The sequence below is a fragment of the Triturus cristatus genome, chromosome 2_2, assembly GCF_964204655.1.
Source record: "Triturus cristatus chromosome 2_2, aTriCri1.1, whole genome shotgun sequence".
NCBI classification, from domain to species: domain Eukaryota; kingdom Metazoa; phylum Chordata; class Amphibia; order Caudata; family Salamandridae; genus Triturus; species Triturus cristatus.
Window position 1 is genome coordinate 923,396,048 of NC_140582.1, and position 19,413 is coordinate 923,415,460.

General features: G+C 47.4%; 2 protein-coding genes across 6 annotated transcripts in view; one reads left to right on the forward strand and one right to left on the reverse strand.

The window, feature by feature from the left end:
• Window positions 1-19,413, reverse strand: part of ZCCHC4 (zinc finger CCHC-type containing 4) — a 452,628-nt gene that overhangs the window by 175,939 nt on the left and 257,276 nt on the right. The gene's annotated exons all lie outside the window — the stretch shown is intronic.
• The window catches only part of LOC146862951 (uncharacterized), a 56,920-nt gene continuing 46,610 nt past the window's right edge, over window positions 9,104-19,413 (forward strand). Inside the window, exon 1 of the mRNA XM_085642319.1 lies at window positions 9,104-9,208. The gene's annotated coding sequence lies outside the window, so the exon portion shown is untranslated. The remainder of the gene's footprint in view (window positions 9,209-19,413) is intronic.

The following is a 19,413-nucleotide window of genomic DNA, read 5'->3' on the forward strand; positions in this document are numbered from 1 at the left end:
CCTCCCATCACAAATGACCCAAGCCTGATGGGGTGACAGTGAGGCCTGGGGCAACTGAGGCTTTTGCAAGGCACAGTTCACACCAGACTCCCAGGGTAGAACGGGGAGGGGAAGAGGCGGAGAAGCGGCCTGCACTATGATGTGAAAAGGTGCACAGTTCTACCACAATTATTAACACTATTGTACTACAATGCTTATTTGAAATACAGTGACATTTATTAGGTCGAGCTTTAGCGGCAGCGGGCATGCGCTGCTCGCTCTGCGAGGCATGCAGTAGTAGAGTATGGGAGACAAGCTGCCCTCACTCTCTGCCCATATTTTTCACTGGCTTCTGTCCTTCTTCGTAAATTCTGTCTTTTGATTGAATATGAGGCTTGTTAGTCCCGCCTTATTATGGCCATGTCGTCATTTGTACCCTTCCATGGCTATTGGCCCCTACACTGTAACGTACATGTTATTTAGAGCACTATTTTTTTTCTGTGCCTTCTCCCCCGCCTGCACTCCCATTGTCCTTGCTTTCTCCCCCCACCCCCATCCATACTCCCATTGTCCGTGTCTTCTTGCACCCCTCCCGCACTCACTCCCAGGTTGCCTGTGCCTTCTCCCCCCCCGCACTCCTGTTGTCCGTGCCTTCTAGCAACGCCTGCCCCTCACCCGCACTCTAGCTGTCTGTGCCATCTCGCCCCCCTGCACCTCCGCCCGCACTCCCCTTTGCAATGCCATAGGTCTTGCGTAAATGCGAGTCCTATTGCATTGCAAAGGCTTGTTTTCTTTTGAGCGCAGTCAGCTCTGAGCTGCCTCTTTAGGCACAGTGGGCCAGTCTGAGCAGGCAGTCTTATTCCCTGGTGCTGGGGCAACAGCTCTCCTTTTCTTCCTGGCTTGTGGTAGGGGCTGATCACCACTAGGGTGTGTGCAGAGTCTGGTAGCCGGTCCAGAAGCCACTGTGCACTGCAGCACGCCTCTCGTCAGGGTCGCTGCACTGCACCTGGTCAGGAAATGCCGGGGCTGTTTTCTCCCTTCTCTTCTCTGCAGGCACTTGGGCTGCCAGAGAGTAGGTGCAGTGTTCTTGTTGAAGCGGGCACTGCAGAGACAGGCATGGGGCATTCAGTAAAGGCGCAGCCTCGCCGGCAGCAAGTTGACGGGGCGGGACTTGTCTTGCTGGGCCGCAGGACTTCTTTGCGCCAACCAACTCCTTTCCCAGGACCAGGTGAGTGAGGATGGGGTGGGGGAACATCCATGGTGGTGGTGCGGCTCTGCACCTGCACCTTCAGGCCCTGCTATCAGGCAACACTGCTCTGAGCCTCACCTCTTTGCTTAAACTTACTGTGTCCCTTCAGGATTTCAGGCAGTCTGTGTTCTGGGGTTTCTCTCAGTGTTGGTGTGGCACCAGTCCTCTTCTCATCGACCCCAATACCCATTCCATATTAGGCACTGTTTCGTCACCCATGTGGGTGCTGCAGGTACGGGTGGGAGTCCGCCTCTTGCGGTACAGGTTGACAGTGCACAGGCGCCTCAAGTGTTGAGGGTGCATTGTGCTGGCTACAGCACTCTACCCCCTTTCACATATCTCTCTCCCTAGGGCCAGTAGGTATTGTGGGTGGCTGCAGGAGCATTAGCATGTGGGCGAGTACATGGGCACTAATGGTGGACGCCGTCATACTCACTTGCAGGGAGGGGCCTTTATCTTGCCCAGCCTAGGTGTGCCAGAGTCTTGGTGCCTTGGCTGTTGTCCTGCTAGCAGCAGGTGCAGAGGGTCTCAAACTCAGTCTATACTTCTCCCACAAGGAACTGCAGAGCTGCTGCCAGTGCACATGTGGGGTCAATCAGCCTCTTCACCATTGTAGTGTTCTGGGCCCTAGGCCTACAAGCAGGTGAAAGGATGGCACGAGTACTGTACATAGAACTGACCTCAAGCACATGCACTGCCGCTCTTTTATTGACAAGTCCATGTCACTTGTGATGCCTGTGTTGGATGGGTATGAGGTGTGTGTAAGAGCCAGCCCTCGGGAGTGGCAGGGAATAATTACATGTCCAGCAGGACACTATAGTTACAAAAGTCACGTTTGCGCTTTGCAAATCTCAACAAGTGCTTGGCTGTAAGGAAACAGTACTTTATCAAGTCTGCATCTCAGTAAGGTCAGTATGAGTTGGAAGGCAACCCCTGGCAAGGATGGAGACTAAATAAGGATTCTGGGGCTACAGCAGGATAGCTATGGGTAAATTGGCTTGGGCTAGTGTTCTTGTCAGCCACCTGCTTCTCTAAATTTATGCAGAAACCGAGGCCAGGATACATAACATGGAAAATAAAACGTAGGGGCTCTGTTAGATAGAATATATCAGACAAGATAAGATTACCTTGTTTTAATATTGTGCTTGCAAGCAACTCTTCTCTATTGAATAAAGAGTTCACCCAAATATTTATGATTGGACCGCAAGGGTAGGGCCAGATTGTCAAATTATTCCACTGGGCATTTCCCTGGTGGGCTGGAGGCATCGAAGGTCGGTTTTGAAAGCCCAGGGTCGCTGCTGGTGCCTGTGTTACTTCCCCCAGCTCCATGAGATTATTTGAAGTAGACACATGGAAAGCTGCAGGACAGATAAAGAAAGATCAAATACAGGGAAGAGAGAGAGGGAAAAGAAGGAGCTAGGAAGATAATGGATGGAAAAATAAAGAGATAGAGAGAAGAGAAGAGAGGAAGCAAGCAGGCTGGTTTGAACATTTATTTGAAGGCTACTATTGATTCCTAGTCCAGACCTGCTCAGGGGTGTTCCTAGTCACAAAGGTTGGCTGGCCAACCCCACCTAATTCTTGTTTCTCCCTAGCCGTTGGGTTTCCCAAATGAGGGATGCAACAAAGTGGATGAACGAGTTTACAGATCACATGATCGGTCACTGTTGGCAAAGGGGTAATCCGAGGCCACCAGGTTTGGAAATATAGGTTAGATGGGGTGCAGACAGCTCAGTGGCCTCTAGTCCTGGCTTAAGCTTAGATGGCTGATGCTGGAACTGAGGGGTTAATAGGGCCCAACCAGCCCATGTTTATGTCTCCGACCCACAGACATTTCTATCACTGCTGAAAACTGTAGTTTTAAACAAACTGTTAATCTAGCCACATAAATAATATTATGGCATACTAAACAAGCATTTGCAATGCAATAGGTCTCGCATTCACGCAAGTTTGAGCTATTGGCATTGTAAATGACAATGCCTTTAATTTATGTTTTGGGTTTTAAAACGTATATATAAAAGACAATTTCAATACTAATAGCTTAATTTCACGCAAATGCGAGACCTATTGCATTGCAAATGCTTGTCTCAGCCAGACGTTGCCTGCTCTCCGGCTTGTAAAGGGACTGTGAAAACGTGCACGTTATGCAACATTACAGGAGCTGCTGGGACGGGCCAGATCTGTATGGGGTGGAACAAAATATTTTCCCTTGAATTAGCCTCTGTATACTCACACATCAGCTTTGTGTAGGGTGCAGCTCCACTTCCCAGCCCTCGCCTGCCCAAAGTGTGACTGACAGAGTGCACTAGCAAAATGGTGGTAGTTCTAGATATATTGTCAGCACTCTTGGAACACTGGTGGACATCCTTGAGAAATTGTATATTACTTTCACTGTCATATTGCTGGCAATTCTTTAATAACGGTGGTGATTAGTGGAACGATGATTTCCAGCCGGGTGTATTGCTTACACTAGCATGATATTGCCAATTCTTGGAATTTTTTGTAAGATTGTCACTGCTAAGGACTGAGGCCTGTAAGACCTCTGTAAACTGCATCCATCTATCCGCTTACCTGCTCATCCATTTATTCAGCCGTCAGTAATCCATGTATTCACTTTATCAACCACGCATTCACTTACCTACTAATTATCCATGCTTTCAACTGCTCTTTCATCCACCTATTCCAGAAAACAGTCAAATTCACCCAATCACACATCCATACAACCACACATACAGACTCTTACATCGTATTTTTATTTATTTTATTATATGCGTTTTTATATAGTGCGGACTTTACCCGAAGGTGTCAGAGCGCTTCACAATAGGAACAGTAACGTTGCATGAGGAGAAAATTACAAGTGGGCATGTTACAAAAGCAAACGTTACATGACACAATTGTGCACATAACAAAAGCAAACAAGATACAAGAAGAGGTAGCAGACGATACGTTACAAGAGGAAAAAGTGACAAGTGTGCATGTTACATAAGCATACAAGATACAAGTAGAGGTATAATACTGCAATAAGTGGCAGTCACTCAAAACACAAGAACACACTAGGAAGGCACTTCTATAGGCATGGAGTACAGAATTTCCTATAGTGAAAGAACTTCCTTGAGGGAATAGAGAGGGCGTGAAATAGATTTGGAAGTGTATTTGAAGGAGGAGAAATTGGAAGTCAGTTTTGAAGGACCGGGAAGAGGTGGTGGTCCGGAGCTGAGGCGGAAGGGAGTTCCAGATTCTCACTGCGTTGCCTGAAAAAGGATTGGGCCATCGATCTTTCCTTTTTGAAAATGGGAGGTTCAAGCAATAACTTTTCCGCATTACGTGATGGTCTAGAGCCTCCAGAGAGTTTCAGTTTGTTCACCAAGTAGCGAGGAGAGGAGGAGTGCAAGGCTTTGTGGGTGATACAGGCAGTCTTGTAGATAGATCTTGCCTCGATGGGAAGCCAACGGAGGGAAGATAAAATGGGTGTGATGTGGTCGCTTTTTTTGGCCCCATATATGAAACGAGTTGCTGAATGGAGAACAGATTTAAGTGGGGACAGGTGGGATTTGGGGAGGCCAGTAAGAAGAGAATTGCAGTAGTCCAATCTAGAGAGAACCAGCGATTGGACCAGGGTTTTTAGGTCTTGCTCCCGAAAGGAGCGATGAATTCCCCAAAGAAGGTGCAGTTGGTATCGAGCAGACTTTGCAATGGAATTGATGTGGGAGAGTAGATTGAGTTTTTTGTCGAGTATGACACCAAGGGATTTTGCGCTGTCGACAATGATGGGTTTATTGTTAAGTAGATTCATTTGATCCGGAGGAGGAGAGAGTGAGGAGAAGAGGAGGAGGAATTCAGTTTTGGAGGGATTCAGAATCAGTTGATGAGTTAACATCCAGTTTTGAATGGAGTCGAGAGTAGAGTTTAGGATGGAGAGATCGTGTGTGGAGGACATCTTAAGGTAGATTTGAGTGTCATCTGCATAGAGATGATAGAGGATCCCAGATTTACTGAGGAGATTTCCCAATGGTTCAAAATAGAGGTTGAACAAAGTGGGTGCAAGTATAGAGCCTTGAGGGACACCTTGACCTACCGCCAAAGGAGATGAAAGACTGTTCGCTATTTTGATCATTTGGGATCTATCAGAGAAGAAGGAAACAAACCATTTAAGCACTGTGCATTCCATGCCCCTTCTCTGTTGAAGAGTGATAAGAAGAGTGTTGTGATGGACAGCGTCAAAGGCTGCAGAAAGGTCAAGGAGAATTAGAAGACAAGACTCCCCTGAATCGAGTATCCGCAGCTCGTCATCAATCACTTGCAGCAGGGCTGTTTCAGTGCTGCAGTTTTGAATGAAGCCAGACTGGAAATTGTCAAAGATCATTGTCCTTGATATGGCGAAAGAGTTGTTTCGCTACACATCTTTCTGTGATTTTCGCAAGAAAAGGTAGGTTAGTGATGGGGTGGAAGTTGTTGAGGTCGTTCGCATCAGCGGTGGGTTTTTTAAGAAGAGGGGTAACCTGTCCAGTTTTGAAGGAAACAGGAAGGGGGCCTTGACAGAGGGAGAGGTTAACCAGAGTGGTCCAATAGGAGAGAGAATGGGTGTAGAAGTCGATGGCAATGGCACTAGGGATGGGTTCAAGAGAATGGTTGGAGGGCTTTGTTTCGAGGATGCATTTGAGGAGGGCATCTTCAGAGATGGAGTCAAAGTTTTGCCAAATGGCTAAGGATTTGTGCTCCTCTGGAGAAGTAGGATGAATTACCTGATCCACAAGGGATTTCACTTTTTCGTCAAAGAATATAGCGAATTCCGCTGCTATCTTAATAGAATCCTCCAACTTGGAGGTTGGGGGAGAGCAGTTTGGATTCTTGATGAGGTTGAATCGTTTTTTGGGTCTATTTTTGGCTGAGTCGAGGAGGGTTCTGAAGTGCGATGCTTTTTCAAGGAAGATGTGCTTGTGGTACTTGGATCATAGAAGATCTTTCACTTACACAACAACTAGACTTATTGCCTTTACCAGTTCTTGTTTTATTTAGCATTTGGCGTTCATGTGTTTCCTGCTCTCTCCCCTGCTGATTTCTGTATTTCTCCATGATCTTTATTACTCCCCTTCACCTCGCCCACTCACTGATGATACCCAACCCACTTCCTATCACACTTCCTGTTTTACATGTATTTCTTTTTCTTTTATTGTTATGCCGGCTTGGCAGCAGCATAGGGCTCCTAGGCCACTCACTTCCTTTATTTGCACCGGTGCACACTGTTTTCTTATTTTAATTCTTTTATTTTAACATTCTAACATGGCTTCCCATCATGTAAGAATAGTAAATGAATACAATCTGACATGTCATAACACATGCATGCACAGTGGCTTCCATCTCGGAATGGGTTTTCTTCAACAGAAACCTACTGCAATTTTTCCAGTCATACGTGTGTATGTGTCATGACACGTGCATTCACATGCAATGTAAGCGCAGCTTTATATAGTTGTGTCCTATTGAAGTTGCCAACGCTGGTTTCCCTTACCCATGCTGAACTAGAATAAACAATGTGAAATATCCTAGACAGGACTCTGCAGCTCCTTCAGTAAAGTAGTAGTGGAGCCCGGGATCCAATATCCCTTATCACCTGCTGTCTGTGCTTTCAGCGCATGAAAGGCTGACGTGTTAAGGGGTTGCATATAGAGATGTGGTGGTAAGGAGCTATCGTAGGTGAAACACTAAGGGCCAGATTACAAGTTTGGCGGTGTGGGAGCAGACCTCTGCGCCGGCAGGCCTCACCACCAAACCTATTGTCGCACCACCCGTCAGATTACGAGTTTCCTCGTGTCTGGCAGGCTTTCATTGGCGTGGCTCTGAAAATGGGTACCACGATGGAAACGCCCAAAAAGGTTCCTGCACGGTATGGACTGTTAAGTCCATGCTGTGCAGGAACAGGAGTGTATGCACACAGGAGGGCACATGCACCAACCAGGGAACAGCGGTGCAATGGCAGTCCGACTGCAATTTGTAATTGGGCAGTCGGACCACCGGTGTTTGGGCGGTCAGTCTGCCGGTGCATCAGTGGCTGGACTGCCATGCTCCCGAGAGTCTGGCGCTCTATGGACTGCTAGACTCTTAATTTGCCCCTAAGACGTGAGCCACCTACACATGCCGAAGTGACGCCACTGGCCTGTACAGCCATTTTGGCAAAGGTTCCATGTATTCCTTCGGATTCTTAAAAACGTGTCTCATTACGTCACCACTCTGCTAAGACCAGAGCTAGGCTTATTTCAAGAAAGCCATTACTCTCGTTTATCGGCTATTTGGGACACAATACTGTCCAAGTCCTGTATCATAAATGCATGGTCTTCCATTACTGGTCGCTGGGATGCATGAATTCATTCTGCAGAGAAGAACTGCTTCTACAGGCAGAGCTCCAAGCGGGCTGGTCTGAGTCCCAGCAGTAATTAACAGCTGACTATGAAAATGGTCCCTGTAGGGCCCTGTATTCAGGTCCTTAACTTTACAGGTAAAAACACTCATTGATTTCTTAACAATTACTGTATATACTCTCAAGGTAATCTGTGTTAGCAATGCATTTACTGTTTATGTGCTCATGTTTTTGTTCATCTTGAATTACCCAAAACTTCTTGCCTTTTCCAGATTTTATGCTACCCTGCTTTTTTTCCACTAACAAATGACTTTTGTGTAGTGCACACTATCAAATGAGTCGCCTCCAGGTCTCTGGGTGACTTCAGGTTGTGGGTGGGTGTTTATGACGGGCACGAAGGAAAGTTCTGGATCTAAGCCTGAAGGCAGTGCCACCACGCGGGTAAAAGGTGGGCAGACTACAAGCACATGCAATCCTTGGCCTCTCTAAAGAGTGTACAGAGATATATGTTCATACATGTGCAAATTGTAATTGTAGGAGAGTGTGTGGAGGAGGAACAGAGCTGTCGAAATACGGTCAGTACCTAAGGGAAAAAAAACATGCAGTGCTTCGGCTGAGTGGGTGGGGAGGGCTGGGGGATGGTGAAGTGAAGAGATGAAAGAAGAGCGTGGAAAGACGGTGGAGAGAAAACATGTATGGTATGTACGTGGTGCATTTCAGAAAACTTATGAGAGAAAATGGGTGGCAAATGGCATACGTGAGTAACAGAGAGAGAGAGGAACTGCAGAAGAAAGCAGTGCGGGTGGAGTGCTAACCTCTTCCACAGTCTCGAATATTCCGAATGTAATCATTTTCGATTCTAATAATTCACAAAAGAATCATATTATTTACTCATCTAATTTGAGATGTTTGAGAAGCACGGGCGAAGCCAAAAGGACTGACTTGTTTTTAGGCATATGTTTGTTGTTGAGTGGTATGTCTAGAGCCACTCAAACACTGTTCCGGGGGCACGCTGTATGAAGCACAGGATCTGACATGTTTTAAAGCACAGAGTAAACAATATAGGCCATGTCTTTTGCAAAGAATGTATAGTTACGCTCCTTTGGCCAGGTCCCTTTTTGAGACCACCCCATCCTTTTCAACCCGCGCAAAGAAGCCCTGCCTGCAGGCCACTGTGCTCCGGCTTAACATGATGGTGCCCCCCTGCTGACTATCGACCCTGTGCTCTCCTTCTGCACTTCAAACCTGTACTCCCTTGAGGCACGGGTGGGTAATGCCTGGCTAAAAGTCTGGCTGCATTGGTGGTGGCTGCCCATGGGCGCCAGTGTCCGTCAGTCTGAGTGCATGGAAGCCTGTAGACGTGTTTGCAATAATGGGTGCCTGCGTGAATGTTCTGTGCGCATGCGCGCCCATGTGCCGCGTGCCTGTGTATGCATGCACATTACAAAACCTGAAATGATTGGCGTTTCAATGCTTAAAGGAATGACTCCTTCGGAATGCCTATCTTCACATGACGAGCCTAAGGCCCGCGTCTGCTCAGACTTGTTCTTCAGGCTGATCTGACACATGACTCTGCTGCCGTTCACCTCCCATTTGTTCCAGGCAGAGCCCAGTGTGCACAGAGACTGGTAAGTTACCGACCTGCTGTGTCAAATGTGCACATAAGCGTACAAGCAATGACCGCGTTTGAGCCTGTGATTTCTAGCTGAAAGGTATGCAGCCCCGATGAGGAATGTAGAGGCGTCTTTGCAACGGCAGTCAGTCTTCTACAAGCCACCACACAGGAGCAAGCGCCTCACACAGGAACACTCGGGAGCTGCACGTTCAGTGTGAAGGGGGAGTGGGAACGGAAGGCTTGAAGGCTAGAAATCCTAAAATGTGTTGCACCGTCCGAACGATTTCTGTTTTGTGACTGTCTGCTGACGAACCAGGAGATGATGTAATCGAACAGAAACGCAAACAGGGGCGCGCGTAGGTCACATTGGTGCAGTGACACCGGGGTCCACAATATTGAGGGGACAATTTAACCATGGTAATTGCTGTATTTTACAACCCCAAAAGCAGTTAATGGGGCACTTTTCCTTGCTTGCACCAGGGCATCTTTGTTACATTACTGACCACAAACATGGTTAACTAAGCTCATCTTAGACAACACGTTACTTAGCAACAGCATTGTTAATCCATACTTCTTTCTGTCTGATTGTTTTAATATGCGCCTTTTTGTGGTCAAGGATGATGTGTTTTACAGCAGGGAGTAAATATATGCATGAAGTGGTATTTGTATAGCGTCTAACAGTGGGATTGTTTACAACCAGGTGAAACACTGCTGGGGGTGGGGGGAAGGGGTAATATACTTTTTAGGTCGAGCCTAGCATTGCAGCGCATGTGCTGCTTGCTTTGCGATACAGGCTATATTAGGGTATATGGAAGCCCCGCCAATATTTTTCTTTGGCTGGCATCATCGTCCATGGTAAATGCTGGCTTCCGATTGATAATGAGGCTTCTTAGTCCCGCCTTGTTACCGCCCTGTCTCCTTTTGGGACCACCCATCAGGACTGGATCTTTTACTTGCAGCGTTATACTGTCGCCTTCAATTAGTCAGTAAGCACTTTTTTTCCCATTTGCGCAATGGCGACAGCTTGTTTTCTTAATCCATGTTGTACAGAAGCAAGGCTGAAAGTTTTTTATTTTTTAAGCGCTATGACACGGTTAACGATGGCGCGTCACAGCTTAAATATAATGAAAAAAATACATAAAGTTAGAAAAAAACGCTATGCCACAGATAGTGATGTCCACATTACAGCACTTTTTAAAATTGTGCTTTTAATTTTCCTTACGCTGGGACGCCCTGCCCCATTGTTGTTGGCCCATGTGGGCTCGTGCTGTCGGCTTTCTGCGTTCTTTGTCTGATATTCTCCAGGACTCCTCTCCCGCTCCTTTTCCTGCTGGGGTTAAATCGTGGAGAAGAAACGGAAGCCTTTCCTTTTTTTTTCTTTTTTTAAACTTTTTCCTCTTATGCTCTCATCCATTGCCCTTACGCCTATTAAATCATTTTCTTTTCTCTTCTGTGTCGTGTTTGCGGCAACGGGATGGGCAAACTCAAGGATTCAAGAGATAAGTTCTCGATCTCGTCTTCTACCGTGCCACAATTTCCCTCCTTAAAGATTTTTCTGATTTTGTAAAATGGGATATCGAGACAAAAGATCAACATTACCCTGTTCCTTTCTCTTCTATGTTTTATTTCAAAATAGAATGGCTGCAAGGACAAAAAAACCACAGGAACACCCTTGGGTTATTCCCCTTTTTCCAGCTCATCCAAGTGAGGGAGGCATGCATGGCCCGTGTGTACAGAATAAAACTGCGACCCTCTAAGTAATAAAGTACTTTCTCCACGGCTCATTTGATACCTACACATTCTTTGTCTATAGCAGGATATTTTATTTTTCTGGGGAGCAGCTATCTGCTTATAAACAAGATGGATTTCTCATTGTTGCTGGCATCTAATTGAGATAGTGCGACTCAGTGAGAAAGAAGCGTCTGTCAGTACCATAAAGGTCACTTTGAAGTGGGGCAACAGTTCTACTGGTTTAGATGCAATTATAGCTTTTAATTTCTCAAATGCTTGATGGGCCCGCTCAGAGTTTTTATCAGCACTGGGATATCTGTGAGAGGGGTTGATAATTTATAGCAGTTTGGAATAAACCTCCAGTAGGACCCCAAAAAAGCCTGCATTTTGCTTTTGGAAAAGGGGATGGCAGTTATTGCTCTCACTTTTGGTTTTTGGGTGTCATCAGTCCACTGTCTAGAAGGTGCCCTAGGTATTTGAATTCATTATGTGCTAGCTTGTATTTTTTACATTAATATGCAGCCAGCTCTTTGTAGTAAAGCCAGTATGGTTGTTACACGGTCTAAATGCTCTTGCCAGGCTTTACTACAAATTACTATGTTGTCCGGATAGGATGCTGCATATCTTTGGTGGGGTTCAACAATCCGATTCATTAACTGCCGGGAATGCATTGAGAAGTCGCAAAACTGTTGATTTCTTGATCCTTAAGGATTCAGATTTGCTAGTACCCTATGTAAGACCTACTGCGGAAATGTATTGTGATTTGCCTAGTTGTTTTATCAGTTCGGTCAGCTGTACTATTTTAGAACACCATCAAGGACGAGTAATCTACACAGACAGAGTCCTGGATGTAAGGGACTACAGCCTGATTTTTGCCTGTAGTATCACAGATCCTAATCACTGGCTGAAGGCCAATCTTCTACGATTATCTGAATACGGCCTTACTCTGCAATGCGAGCTCTAAAGAGACAACATCTAGTTCTAAGAGTAGGACATCTTCAGTACAGATGTATAGACCCAGTGTATCACTGTAAGTGGAGCTGCATCCACCCACTTATGTGTAATTGGACGACACTTAGACCTCAAACTTCTAAAATCCCTCTTTGTAGGGAAAGCACCACATCCTAGCCCAAGGATCAATAAGTGGTCTCTTCAGCTACAAAGAAACTGATTTTCACTACGATATCGCACAGGTCAGCACAAACCGCTGCACAGGTCAGCACACCCTGCTGCACAGGTCAGAAGACCCCGCTGCACAGGTCAGCACAATCCGCTGCACAGATCAGCACACCTCGCTGCACAGGTCAGCACACCCTGCAGCACAGTTCAGCACATCCTGCTGCACAGGTCAGCACAGGTCAGCACACCCTGCTGCACAGGTCAGCACACCCCGCTGCACAGGTCAGCACACCCCGCTGCACAGGTCAGCACACCCCGCTGCACAGGTCAGCACACCCCGCTGCACAGGTCAGCACACCTCGCTGCACAGATCAGCACACCCCGCTGCACAGATCAGCACACCCCGCTGCACAGGTCAGCATACCCCGCTGCACAGGTCAGCTCAGCACTTCCGCTGCCACGTACGGAGACCCCATTGAGCGCGACAATTGTGAGACCGCGTGGTCTTGACGCAAGTGCACGCCTGCAGGGCGCACTGAACTTCTTCCTGTTGCTTGTGCGCATGCGCACTCAACTGCTTCTAGTGGTTGTGTCCCTTCCTGACGCTGAAAAGGGAAGTGTTAGTTGCTGGTGTGAGTTGTTGCTGCTCAGGCTCCGCATCTTGACCTGTGAAGAAATGTCGCCCCAGACATTAGAAGTGCGTAAGATTATGTGCAAAGTCTGTGAGCTTTTGTAAAGATAGACACAAAACAGAATATATTATTATTAGATACACAGATTTACAAAACTAACACCATGGCAGTAGGGCTTAAACTGCGGTGTGATGAGAGCAGTCGTCAAAGTGCATAAAAAAATATGGGGACTGTGAGCCCGAGACCAGTGCAGCTGGGACAGACAGTGAGCATGGGGCGGGAGCAAAGGCGTTGCTAAAAAGAACAAAATATTCTGTAACTATTTTGTTGCTCTTTCCCATTCAGGCAGGGTTTTAAGTGGGCCGGGGCCTGCCAGTGCTCAGCACTGGCGGCTCTAAAAAGCAAGTGCTTGGACGGATCCCTATCGGGATCTCCATTTTTAGGTCGAGCCTGGGCAGCGCATGCTCTGCTCTGCGAGCCATTCTGTATTGGAGTATGGAATGGAAGCTCTACCCACTCTCCACCTATATTTGTAATTGGCTTGTGTCATTGTCCTTCGTAAATGCTGGCTTCCGATTCATTAATAGGCTTGTTAGTCCCTCCTTAGTCCCGCCTTGTCTTCATTCGTAACCTACCATGAGGACTGGCCCCTTTACTCCGGTTGTTACACGGTACATGATTTTTAGTCTGTAAGCACTATTTTCTTTAAATAGTTTCTCCTACTGCAGGCACAACATGCTTTTCTGCTGCATTCAGCATGCCATGAGGGCTATCACTTTCTGAGCAGCCCGAGACAATGGCAGCTTCTTTTTTGAATAGGTCTTGCATTTACAAGAGTTTGAGCTATTGGCATTGTACATTACAATGCCTTTTATTCATGTGTTAATGATCAAAACATATAAGTAAAAGGCATTGTCATTTACAATGCCAATAGCTTAAACTCTTGCAAATGCGAGACCTATTGCATTGTAAATGTTTGTTAATTTATACCCCTCTAGTATTGAATGAGCGGACAAGGCAGGGTCAAAAGGATCACGAACACTGCTTAGTTTAAAGATAAGAACACATAGTGCCTGATTAACATTGGCGGATGAGCAATCTATCCCCAACTTGAGTGATATCCAGCCGCCTAATAATGAGGGCCATGATCGGATATAATGTAGGGAGGAGAGAGGGATGTCCGTCACGTTCGTGAGAGTAACCCGCCCGCCAAACTGTAAAACAGGCCGATAGTCATGTCAATTTAACAACCACAATCTCGACAGTTAAATGTGTCATACCTCAACAGATTTGGGAACGCATCGTGCATTTTTCTATTCAGTAAAAACAACTATATTTATTGTAGACATATTTTTATTATTATTACTGTTATTTGTAGAGCGCACAGCTACCTCCAACGGAGGTGTCCCGGCGCTAGCAGCATGAGCAGAGGTGTAGTTAGGGCGCTAGAAAGTGCTTAGTCCGGTCGAACAGCCATGTTTTCAGGGTTTTCCTGAAAACACGTTCTGATGAGGACTTCCGCAGATGTTCCGGTATAGAGTTCCATAACATGGTTGTTCTTACCGAGAAGGCCCTGCCACCAATCCTAGATTTCTTAAAGTGTGGAATTACCAGTAGCTCCTGATGATTTGAACGAAGTGCCCTAGTTTGGTGGTATTTCTGGAGTCTTTTCTTAAGGTATATTGGACCCGAGCCTCGAGATGCTCTATAGGCCACGGTTAGTACCTTAAACTCTATCCGCCTTTTTACCGGTAGTCAATGTAGGCTCCGGAGATGCGGAGTGATGTGATGGTGAAAAGGGACATTCCTAATAAGTCTTGCTGCCACATTTTGTATGATCTGCAACTTTCTGATAAGATACTCTGGCAGACCAAGATACAGACTGTTTGCATAGTCCAGCTGAGAGATGACCAATGCATGGACTACTGACTTTCTACAGTTAATCGGCATTAGCTTCAAAAATCTTCTCAGGGCTTTTAGCTTCCAAAAACACGCGGAGGAGACCTGGCCTATCTGGGATTTGCCTGACAGGTTGGCATCGAATTTAAATCCCAGATTTCTGGCTGAAGTTCCCGGCACCGGGGGAGGGTTCAGTTCAGAAGGCCACCAAAGTTCTGACCTGGGGGGGGGGATGGTTGGTTAAAAAAGAGTATCTCCGTTTTATCTGCATTTAACTTCATACAGTTATCAGTCATCCAAGAAGCCACTTTCAGTAGACATCTCTTGAAGTTAATGAATGCCGCCTCTGAGTGTTCCCTAAAGGAAAACACAGAATCCCAGTTTTGTGAGGGTGTCTGTTACGCGTTTTGCGTGCCTCTCGCACTTTCCGCGTGAGTTTGCCTTGACCAGCCAGTCGTCCAAGTAGGGGTAGACATGGATTCCCTGCCTTCGTAGGTGCGCCGCTACCGCCGACAGGCATTTTGTAAAGACCCTTGGTGCTGATTTTAATCCGAAGGCCAGGGTCGTGAACTGGTAGTGTTCTTGTTCGATGTTGAATCTTAGAAGGCCCTTGTGCCTTCTGTTTATTGGGATGTGAAGGTAGGCATCCTTGAGGTCCACGGTGACCATGAAGTCCCCTTCTCTTATCTGTGGCAGAACCTCCTGCAGTGAAGTCATTTTGAACCTTTGCGTTCTGATGAACTTGTTTAGGTAACGGAGGTCTAGTATGGGTCTGAGGTCTCCGTCTACCTTCGGAACCACGAAGTAGTTTGAGTAGACCCCTTTGTTGCGTTCTCTGAACGGCACTGTCTCTATGGCTCCCTTTTCCAGGAGTTTCCGCGTTTCTTCTCTGAGTATTGCCAGTTCTTGGGCCGATCTCAGTTTTCCCCTTGGTGTCCTGTTTGGAGGTCTTTTCTCCAAATCTACGCAGTACCCGTACTGCACAACGTTCCGTATCCACTTGTCTGTGGTTATACGCCGCCACTCCTGAAGGTAGAACCTCAGTCTTCCGCCTACTGGTGTCGTATGCTCGTAGGCTCTTGAATTTTCTCTTCCCCCTGATGACACTTTTTTGCGCCTCACCCTTGGGGTCCTGACGAGGGTAGGCGTCCTCTTGCGTTCTGAGTCACTTTGTCGAGGGCTGTTCGCCCCCTCTCCTCCTTTGGCCACGTCCGTTCCCTCTCCCGCGAAAGGACTGGCCCCGAGGTTGATATTGCCAGTTTTGCTTCTGTTGGCCTTGTCCGTGACCTTCACCCTGCTGACTTTGTTGGAACGCCTGGTGCGACGTCCCCTGCTGGCTTCCTCCCCTACCGTAGGGTCTTCGAGGGATTTCCTCGCCTCATTCCCCTCAGCTGTAGGGCCCCCATGGACCTCGCCGTCTCGTTTTCTTTTTTCAGCTGGGTGAGCTTGTCGTCCACTGTTGCTCCGAACAGTGTCTCTCCATTGAAGGGGGTGCCAAGGATGTTGTTCTGCACTTCCGGTTTGAATCCCGAGATTCTTAGCCATGCATGCCTCCTCTCTGTGACCCCTATGGCCATGAGTCTTGCTGAAGTCTCTGCCCCATCCAACGCCGTCTTTATACAGGAGTTGGCGATGTTTTTGCCTTCATCTATCAGGTGAGAGGCTCTCTGCCGGAATTCTTCGGGGAGGTGCTTTACTAACTCCCCCATCTCATCCCAGTGCTGGTACTGGTGTCTATTGAGGAGTGCATTTGAATTTGCCATGCGCCAGTGCATTGCGGCGTTCCTCTCGACCTTTCTTCCTGTGAGGTCAATCCTCCTGCTCTCCTTATCCGGGGGTGGGCCCGAAGTTGCTGGTACGTTGGCCCTTCTCCTGGCCGTGGAGGCTATGATGGAGTCTGCGGTCACGCTACCCTTGATGTAAGGGGGGTCCAGGGAGGAGTGCTTATATTTCTTCTCTGTCCTGGGCGTGATCGACCGGCAGGTTGCAGGTTCCTTGAAGGCTTCTCTCCCCTGATTCATCACGCTTTGTAGCATGGGGAGGAACTGGCTCCTTGTCTGGATGGGGAGCAGTGTCTCGACGAGAAAATCGGCTTTCGGTTTCTCCTCGTCGAGTTTGACGCCGAAGGCCATTGCTGCGCTCCTGACCACCATATTGTAGACCCCGATGTCGTCGGGTGGCGAAGGCCTCGAAGGGTACGTGTCCACGGGCTCCTCCGGGTTTTCGGTGTCGAGATCGTGCCATTCGACGTCGTGGCTGGTAGATGCCGCCGATTCGTAGAACGACCGTTGGTCTTCTTCCTCGGCTTCTCCCTCATAATAGGGCTCTTCTTCCTCTTCGAGTTCTCTTGTCAGCCCTTCGGCGTCGAACTCGTCTTCGACCTCACCGACGTCCGCTGATGAAACCGTTGGAATCTTGAATTCCCTCATTCTGGCGTCGAACTCCTTCTTTCTTTGAAGGATGTTCTCCATTTCGGCCTCGAGCCGCCTCTTCTTTTTCTCCATCTCGGAGATGCTTTCGGCGTCGACCGCGGGTCTTTTCGATGAAACTTGCGTCGACGTCGAACGTTCTTTCTGCGTCGATCGGCCCGTTTCATGGGATGCTTTCGACGACCCTTGCCTTTCGGCGTCTTTCGGCACCAGGGAGTCCTTATCTAAGGATCCGCTCGGCCTCTTGTCCGTGGTTCCCCCTTTGGACGTCGAAGTTTTCGGCGTCGGGGCTCCCTTCGTGGACTTTGACTCAGATTTTCTCGAGTCACCCTCGTGTTGTCGAGGTACTTTCTGTTTTGCGCTCGACGATTCTCTTACCTCGTCTTCTTTTTTCTTGTCGGTCTCTACGACCGTGAAGTTTTCGGCTGTCTCGGCGTCGTTGTCCTCGTCGTCCGAGGAGAGGCCCAGAGCGTAGAGTGTCGGGGGCTTCCCCTTGCCATCCATGCTGGCGTTGGCCCTTCTCTGCCGCTCTCTCACCCTGAGTGTCTTCGGCGCGAAGGCTGAGCAGGCGTTGCAGTCGATACTCTGGTGATCGACCGGTAGGCAGAGGTTGCAGACCGGATGCTGGTCCTTCTGCGCGAACTTGTGGTGGCAGTTTGGGCAGAACTTGAATGGCGTCTTGTCCATTGCGCTCAGGGTCTCTGAGCGTGCATTCTCCAAGGCCGTCGAAGAAAAAGGGCGCTGGTCCTCCTTTCTTCGCGCTCCTGCTGAAATCTTTTCCTTCCCTGATATCTTCTAGTGTTTCTATCGACGAAACTCGCTTTTCTTCCTTCTTCCTTCGAGTGTAATTCTGGAGCTTCCCGATGACGATCCAGACCCAACGGCGGAAAAAAGAATCTGAAGATGGCGCCCCAAAGGTGGGACTTCCGCAGGAAGCACGACGACGTCACGGGAGGTGCACCAAATGGTGTACGTCGACGCCCACCTGGGCTACGAAAAAAAAAAAAAAAAAAAACAAAGAAAAGACTACGAATCCGGACCCAACCACAAGATCGCGGAATAATGCACAGCATAGTGAATCCAGAAAGATTCACGCTGCAAAACCTTTACCCCTAGTTGTTCAATTATAGGGGCCAGAGGGGCCAAATAAACATTAAAAAGGGAGGGACTCAGGGCTGAGCCTTGCGGAACTCCAGGGATCAAAGGGCTAGAAGAGGACACATACGGGCGGAGGAGCACTCTCTGGAATCGTCCCTCCAAAAAGGAGCGAAACCATTTCAAGGTGGTTCCGATCACTCCCAGTGAGGCGAGTCTTGCTAAAAGAATCTGGTGCGACACCGTATCAAATGCTGCGGATTAATCCAGCAGCACTAGCATCGCACAGTTACCTTACTGTCTCTGCTACTTCTAGCAAGGCCGTCTCGGTACTGTAGCCCGATCTGAAACCTGATTGTGAATCGTGAAGAAGTTTATGGGACTCCAAGAATTCGGCCAGCTGTATTTGAACTTCCTTCTCCAGTACTTTAGCTGGCACTGGAAGAAGTGAGATCGGCCTGAAATTCTTTAAATCTGCTAGGTCTGCATCTTCTTTCTTCAGGATTGGCTGGACAAACGCAGTTTTCCACTTAGTAGGATAAGTGCCTATTTTCAAAGAGGAATTCCAGATAGAGTTAAGTAAGTAACCAACAATGAATGGAATTTTGCAGCTTTATTTAGTGCTAGCTTGAAAGTTGGATAGGGCATATTTTTATTCCAAAGATCAGTGATACAAATAACCTTAAGCGAATATTCCAAGAATTTGTAGGTTTACAGGTTTTTTTTCCTTTTCCAATTCCAGCCATAAAGATTAATTGAGGCTATTTTCCTCTACATTTTGTTTAAGCCGGTACCACACTTTTATGTATGTGTAGAGTCTGCCCAATGTTTCATTCAATTGCCCAAATTCTAAGCGTATTTGCGCTGGTGAGGCGGTCTTGGGCAGCTGTAGAACCTTTTTATAAATACTTGTTATTAGCTTATTAAGAGTCTCTGAGTCCTTCCCATGCATAGCAGCACTTGCGTATGATAGTGTTGGCAGTACTTTGGCAGAAATAGTCGCAATCAGCGGTCTTAATGAAGTTCCCTCCAGTTTCTTAGCTAGTGAACTAAGGGCAAATATTAGGGCCCCCGCTCGCTGGGTCATTTATTTTTTCTGGCCTCGAAAAGATAGCTCATCATCTACATAAAATCCCAAGTACTTGTAGCATGATACGTTCTCTAATAATTTGCCTTTTAGCCTAATGTTAAGATGAGGGGTTATTCGGTTTGTAACGAGGATGGTTTTGGATGAATTGAGTTCCAGATTGTTTACAGACAGAAATTCAGAGAGTTCGTTTAATAATCTAGTCAAACCCACCTTAGTTAAGCTC